This window comes from Arachis stenosperma, chromosome 3, assembly GCF_014773155.1.
Source record: "Arachis stenosperma cultivar V10309 chromosome 3, arast.V10309.gnm1.PFL2, whole genome shotgun sequence".
Taxonomy (NCBI): domain Eukaryota; kingdom Viridiplantae; phylum Streptophyta; class Magnoliopsida; order Fabales; family Fabaceae; genus Arachis; species Arachis stenosperma.
Window position 1 is genome coordinate 170998364 of NC_080379.1, and position 8323 is coordinate 171006686.

An 8323-nucleotide genomic window follows, 5' to 3' on the forward strand; every position below is an offset into this window, starting at 1 on the left:
AATTATAAGAAAAAAACACACATGATCCGGTTCGGGTTTTATAAACCGGGCGAGTAACCAATTTTCATCATGCTGAGTCAATCCGAGTTCCAACGGGTCTGATGTACAAACAGTCTAACGAGTGACTCGATTCAACCAAGTTTTTTTAAGAAATGTTATATGTTAAAAAAATACCAGATAAATTAAAAAAATAAAATACTATATTTTTTTATATCTTTACAAAATTATAATATTATACACAAATTATTTATATATTATAATTTTTTAATTTATTTCATTTTTTTAAAACTCATAAATCAATCACAGAATATCTTATTTACCTTATTACTTTAAAGATAAATATCGTATTAACTAACTATTGAAATGAATTAGATAAAATTTAAACAACTTTCGCTCACGCTATTTTAATTTGAGTCAAGTTACTATTAGATTTCAATTTCTGACTAATTAATCCTAAAAAAATATTAATTAAGTCTTCTACGATAGTAAACAGTAAATGTATGAGCATATAAAGTATTTATTATCTTTTAAGTTTCTATATATCCTTCATCAACTCTTTTCTATTTACCACGAATTCTATCAAACAAGTCAAGGAATCTAACTATTGTTTTATAAATAAATATCGCCGTTAACGCGATTAATTGATAGAAAGACATAACGTGTTCATTATTTGTTATCATAGAAAATCAAATAGTTATTTTTTTTTTCTTCGAAACTAATTAATTCGATGTCGAAATATTTAGAAATTTAATTGTCACTTTACTCTCATAATTTTCTTGATCTTAAAGAATTTGATTCCAAATAATGAGTAATAGTTCTGTACAAAGAAAGAAAAAAAATTCCTATATTATAATCTAATTTAAAATTAAAAAAAAAAAAGAAATTTAGTGTGAAAATTAACCAAAACCCTAAATCAATAATACTCATAGAGGTAGAAGAGACACCGTTCAGCAACCTAAGAAGCGTTGTTGATGCTCATGGGAGAGTTTCAGTGCCAATCATGAGCAACCAATCCAAGCAAAGCCTCACTCTCACACGATCAGCATTGAAGAACGGCATCACAGCTCCCATTCACGGAGAAGACGATCCGATCCCAACGCAATGAAATAAATGTCTTATCATCGCTCCAGTTTCGCCCAATCATTAGAATCAACAACCAAAGTTACACAGGAAGAGCCTCAATCTTAAAAAGTTATTTTGGTTTGTTAGTAGGATTAGGTTCAATAGGTTGATGTATGGTTCTGAAAATCGGATTGGACTAACCGGTTGGACTGGTTTGACCGAGAACCGAATGCAATTATGATTTAGTTTAGTTGACAAAACCGTTAAATTAAAAATCGCTTGAAAACCATTGAACCAGCTGAGAACCGACCGATTGAATCGAATCAGTGCCCGTCCGGTTTTATGTGAACGACGCCGTTTAGTTATTTAAAAAAAAAATCAAACACAGGTTTGGTCAAACTATTCTCCCTCGTCATCTCAGTTTATCAAAACCGAAGAACATCTCCCTCAAAGGAAACCCTAGCCTCCTCCACCGCCACTGTCGTCGCCGTTCTTTTCACTATCGATGCCCGTCATGTTCAAGATTTTCGTTTGTTCGTCTTGCTCCAGCCCCTCTCCTCATTCGCCAGTTGCCAGTTTCTTCGTCGTGCTCGTCAAGTCGTCGTGCTACTCAGTCATGCTTTGCCCGCCGTCCCTCGTCGTCGTCTGTCGTTCTTGTCTCTCAAAGCCTCAAACCCCTCACCGTTCGTCTCATCATTCTCGAAGCTTCCAACCCCTCCCTAGATTCGCCAATTACCAGCCTCCACAGGTCCTGTTCTGCCGCTCTCCGCCTATGGTCCGTCGTCGTGTTCATCACCAAGTTGCCGTCATCGTGATCATCACTAGGTCACCGTGGTCCGTTGCATTCAACTGCTCTTCCTCAAACTCACTCACTTAGCAAAGGTAATGGTTGCTCTGCTCAGTGCTCAAATCCGTTCTTGGTTGATTAGCTTTGCTTTGTCACTGCTTGATGATGACTCTGTCTGTCACTGCTCAAACTCCATTATGTATCACTCAATTAAATGGTCATTTGTAATCTGTTGTATTTCCAAAGATTTGTTGTTGCTACTGTAAAACTCAATGGTGCACTTTATGCTACTGGTGGATATAGTGGAGTTGATTATTACGCGCGGATAATCGTAGTTTTGGATGTTGTAACCACTTTACTTAAAACATTAGATTGAATACTGATATTGTATGTAACATATATAATGGTCTTTTGACCGATTTGAACGTAAGGTAATAAGACATAATATAAATAAGGTGTGAATATTAAAGGGAACACACAAAGAAAAGAGCCATTGAATATTTTAGTTGTGTTGTACTATGTACTTCCTTTTTATTAAAAATGCAAGGCTCCAAAAATGGTGTAAACAATAAAGGAAACACAATAAACAAAAGAAATATAAAATATAGGAAGTTGATAGAAAGTGACAATAATTTAGATCTATGCTCTAATGGAAAATTGGAGAAAAATATGAGTAACCATGAATATCCACTGCTTTATTAAGTAACATTTTGCCATTTTTGCATCAACTTAGAATATAAATGGACATAAAAGATTATAATTTAACAGAAGTTTAAAATATTTGGAAGCAATTCAGCGAAGGCAGCATAAAATGAAAGAAATTATGTTAATAGAATTTGAAAAGATTTTAATATACTAAACAAAAAGATCTATTTGTCAGAGCACAATATGATTTTTGTTCATGTTTTCTATTCTTAAAGCAGCAAAGTGCAACATACATTGAAAGGAACAGTTTTAAAGTGTATGAAAGACTTTCGGGTTCTTATTCAAAAACATCAAAGATGGCATAATGAAAGTTGTTTGGATAGTAAGTAAATGCGTAAAGATAAGCAAGATCACCATCGTTGTTGTTCGAAGGATCAGTTATTATTCGTGACATTCGACTAACAGAATTCCAAGTTAGCAGGTAACTTGGATCCCCCATAAAACAATATCAGATACAAAAGATCCCATTATCCAAACCAACAATTTGAAACCAACCTTCAAAAGATAAGAGGAAAGAAAGTGTGAAAGGTGCGCCTTCACCTGTAAAAGCATCCATTTTCATGACCCAATCTACAGAATTTCTCAATGCAAATGAATGACCAAAATGAGCATAGAGATTGTAACCGCGGCAAAGCCATCTCTTGGTTAGCTTTGTAACGAACTCATAGGATGTCAACTTCTGCCTCCAGTAGCGGCATATGGACTGCAAATTTAAAATGGTTGGACCATCACAACGAAAAATAATTTCATACATAACCTCGTCATGAAGTTGTGGAATAAAATTGATGTTTGGTGGTATGTCACTCATGGTGTTGAACAAATGAGAAAGGTAATTATGAAGAAGGCACAAATGGACTCACTGATATAGATTAAAGAATGATTAAGTAAGGTTGGGTAGATAGATGTTCAACTATGTGTCTATTTATGGAGCTAGTTTCCATTAATAATGAATTCAAAACTATTTCTTTTAGGTTCAGATTTGAGAACTTGCAATAAATAGGATATTTTCATATTTACCTAAAACCTACATATTTGCTTTTCCAAGAATACGAATATGGCAGTGGTATTATAAATATTGGAAACTTATACACCAGTTTTGTCAGTTTGTTTGTTGTAATTTTTGAAAAAAGCAATCTTATTCAGCAATACCAATTTTGCATATGAAAAATAATAATTAAAGCAGTCTAAAATGGTATCATCAATTTAATTCTTGCAATCGTTATAGACAAAAAAGTTTCATTTCTCCACTTCAAAATAGTGATATTTAGTGACTAATTGATTTAGTTAGATAAGAATCAACAACCCAAACATCATGGATCACGATTGCAAAAGTGGTATTAGGGAAGACATAGAAAAGCACATTAAAAAATATTTTCTTTTGCAGTGACTTTATAGTTACTGTTGTTAGTCATTAATAACATTCAGTAGCTTTTCTAAATACAATCTCTTATTAGAATGTACAATGACCACTTTATTTTGTTAATTGTCTATGTATAATAATACTAACACTCAAGCACAGAGGAGATCAAAGTAATTGACAATTAGAAACAAATTGAAATATTAATTTAATATAAGTAGTGATGAGAAAGAAAATGCAGCAGGCCAAATATTGTGTTCTCATCAGTGCTTATTAATTATTGAAGGGACAAGTTAGATTTGACAAATAACTTCTGCGAAACAGATTTGTAGAGTTAATTAATGCAATAAGAGCCACATTTATTAACTTTTTCACAACTAAACAGGAAGACTAAAGTAACCATAAGTATAGAAGGTGTCGTTTGGTTCAATTGTAATCAGAGGACAAATATCACCAGAAAACAAATATGAACTTGTTATTCATTTACTATTATTTTTTATATAATACACATATATATATAGTCGCAGAATATATAAAAATTAATACCTGCTTGGTTAAACAAAATTGATTAAAGGATTAAAATTTTGTATTTAACATTTAATCCAATCGGAATTTGCTTTTTTTTTTTTTAATAGAACGTTTTGCTACAAATTATTTCCTGTTATAACATAAAATATCTTTGATGTAGAAACATTTTTTTATCGATTCAGTTGAATTACTAACATACAACACAATAAACTAATTTAACTTGCCAATTTAGTTCGAAACAAACATAAAAAAACGTATTTCATTAAAACATGAGTAATTCAAGGAAATTTTTAAGATCTCACCTCATTCTACTAATTAAAAAAATATATCCATTCACCTGAATACAATATTTTATTATCATAATCATTAACATTATCTTATTTAACCTATAATTTTATTCAGTATTTATTATTAAAGTTTTTTAGTAATGCACAAACTTCCCTAATTTACTTGTAGATGCATTTCTTAGATTTAGGTACATTACTTATAGGCCTTATTTTACAACTATTCTCGACAATGAGTACATGCATTTTCAGTACTCTCTAATTGTAGTAGTCTATAAACGGGTGTTTTGATCCCACACCTTTTAGATAGTCTTCTTAAAACTAAATACAAACATAAAAAAAGAAATAAATAATCGAATTTGAAAAATACAAAATGAAACAAAAATAATAGTATCATTTCTTATTGTAAAGTTACATAATCTACACATTCATGATTTTTTTATTTAGATACATTGGAAGTCCCGGATCCCATTGTTTGAATCAGAAACCCACCCAAACTACTTTATTCTGAATCTTTTTTTTCTATTGGGCTAATCACAAAAAACGATACCCAAACCCCATCCATACTACCTATACCAATCTTTTTAATTGATCTTTTTTTTGTCATGGCACATGGCCAAATAGTCCTAGGTCACCCAAGCTACACCAATCGACATCGTCTTCCTCAGAGGTATCCAGATCAGCGTCGTTTCCCTGAGCGCCCTTAAAACAGTATCATCTTCCTCATCAACGATGTCGTCTCCTCCATCGATAATTAACAGTTGCCACCGTCGGCCTACATCGAAGGTTGCATTGATCCTTTAACTCTCCATCAGCAGTGACAGCAGCGGCTTCAGAGGAGTCAGAGCTTGTGGAAGCAACTTCGTCGATGATAGTAGCGGTGGCCAAGGATGAATGACAGCTTCCACAACCATGGAAGAGTACCTCTAATACATACGAAATGATGGAGAGACCGAATGAGGAGGTCTACAGTTGAAACCAGGTCGGGTAGTTATAAGGGTTCAATTTTCAAGTTTGGGACAGCTTCTGGATCCAGGCATAGACCTAAAAGAAAAAGAAAATAAGAAGGCATTAACACAAAATGACGAAAATACGGTAGAGAGTCTCCAAAGCTTGAATTTGAAGATAACATTCACGTCTTTTCAAATTCAGGAGGCAGAAGAAGAAAACTTTCGTCATTAATCTCCATCGTATGAGGGAGTGCCGTAATAGGTAAAACGTCTTTGCTTGGTTAGCCCTTAACTTGGTACTGTATGTAGTATGTTAATTGAGTTTTTTCAAATTTGCATACATGCGTTTATTCTGTCAATGAATTAGGTTTGACTGTTTGAAACCAATTAATCAAACTTTAAACAATTGCATAGTTGACCACTTTATTCGCAAAATCTATGTTGCAGGAGACTTCAAATGACTGAGAATCAGTGGTCAGAAGGCCATGATAGGATTCTTAAGTTTCCTTATATAAAGGACAAGTGAGATTTAACTCCATAATAGCCATTTGATTTTGTCACATACATCTATATAGTTTTCTTATCTTTCAATAGCATGAGAGGAAATTCCCAAAAGGGTTCTTGGAAACGTGTGGAGATGACTTTCAGAACGTCTGTTCTGCAGTTGATGAATATGACAATTGCATTGAGGTAGAACTCATCAGTAAGTTTAGGACCAGAGTTACAATTGAATTCACTTTTCATAGGATTAGAACCATCACTAAGTTTCTCTTCTATGTCCATGCCAACACTTATAATCATTTAATGCGATGTTCCATATTTCAGGATACATGTTAGAGGATTTTGAAAAGAAGTCGTCTGATACGATTATGATCAACCAGAAAATTAAACTTTGGATATGGGCTATGATTCATGATATGATTCATGATATAAGATTTTCTATCAAGCTATATTATTTATATTTGTTATAGTGCTAAATGTAACATAGTTAGGAATGTGTCACTATGTATCCTAGGAATTTGTTTTTTTGCTCAAGAATTTGAGACATATGCTTCAACTTTAATGTGAAGTCAAGTTTAATGCTAACTATGGTGGATTAAACAATTTTCGTCTTTATTGTTTCAAATGCATGTATTCTCGATTTTGATCTCAGAGCATTGCCAACAATACTGAAATTCGTAATTCTCATTAACAACCCATAATACTCTGGCTAGTAAATATAAATTTTAGAACATGTAATAGATAAAAGTTTATACAGGAAAAGGAATAGATTCCAACTTTCGCATAATACACAAGTGACATAAGGGTGCTAACAAACATGACTGGAATTACAGGATAAGTGGACACACCACCACTACTTGGTTTACGGCAAAAGCATAACACACAAGGTACTAACATAAATATCACGCAACAAACAAACATAATATACAACTTAAAAGGAAACACGATAAATTATTCTATTTTCCTTTTTGCACCACCTCGTCTAAAAATTTTGTTACTGGAACCTTGCACTTAAGGAGGAGAGATGTATGGAAGATCAGAATTAGATGCAATATCATGTGTTGCAACCTTTCTAGGAGTTTGCTGGTACCACTATCCTAATAGATTTTGGTTGTATACAAACAAAATTATTAATACAATCTTATACAATGGATATTAGTAGCTATAAATTAATAAATAGTATGAAACAAAATCATTATTCACCTTTGATAAACATACAACAGATGCACTATTGACACCAGAATCGGTTCCAATTTGACCACCTGTAGCCAAACTGCTCAGAATCGATTCATCAACACTCTACAACACCATAAATACAATATCAACAAATTAAATATTATTAACTATGTTTTCTAAACTCTATAGCAAACAACTCATAGGACCTCAAAACATACAGAAGTATCCATCGAAGACAAATGAGAGCTATAAAGTCCTATGATAAATTCATCATCGCTTATCTTGAGGACAGTGTAGACAGTTTTCACACAGTTAATTTTTTTTATGTGACCGATAATTTGAAAAGGAACTTTTTCTCAAGTATATCATTTAGAGCTTTAGGATAGGATTCACCATGATCATCTTTCTGTTACAAACATTAAAAAAATCGCAATTGAAAACAATTTGTGAAAAAGTTAACCAAATCATCACTACGAAAGTTAAATCTTTCTTGTTATAAAAGTCTAACTTGTACTTGTGACCACAGGTCCTAACCCCTTTCCCCCAATCCTTCACAATGAAATTCTTCATAGAATAAAGCCCATGTTCCCGAATAAGAGTCTTGAATACAGCGATATTTTGTTTTGGTATGCTGCAATGGATTCGATCACCCTTGCCTAGCAACAAAAGAAAATAAAATTTAAATGTAGAGAGTTAATGCTGCATATATCTAATGAGCCAATCCATAAAATTTAGAATAATAACATTAGTAACATATCCATTCATCTTGCAACACCACTTCCACATTGTAAACCTCAGCCGGATTCCACTGGTTTTGCATCTCATACAGCCTAACAACTCCAACCACTAGAGACCAAGACAGCTTCGTTGGATTCACTTCCGAAACTGCATCAACCCCATTATCTCGCATATTAGATGGAACTGGTTCAACCATGACCATAAGGATGTATCAAAAAGACCAGTTGTCTAACAG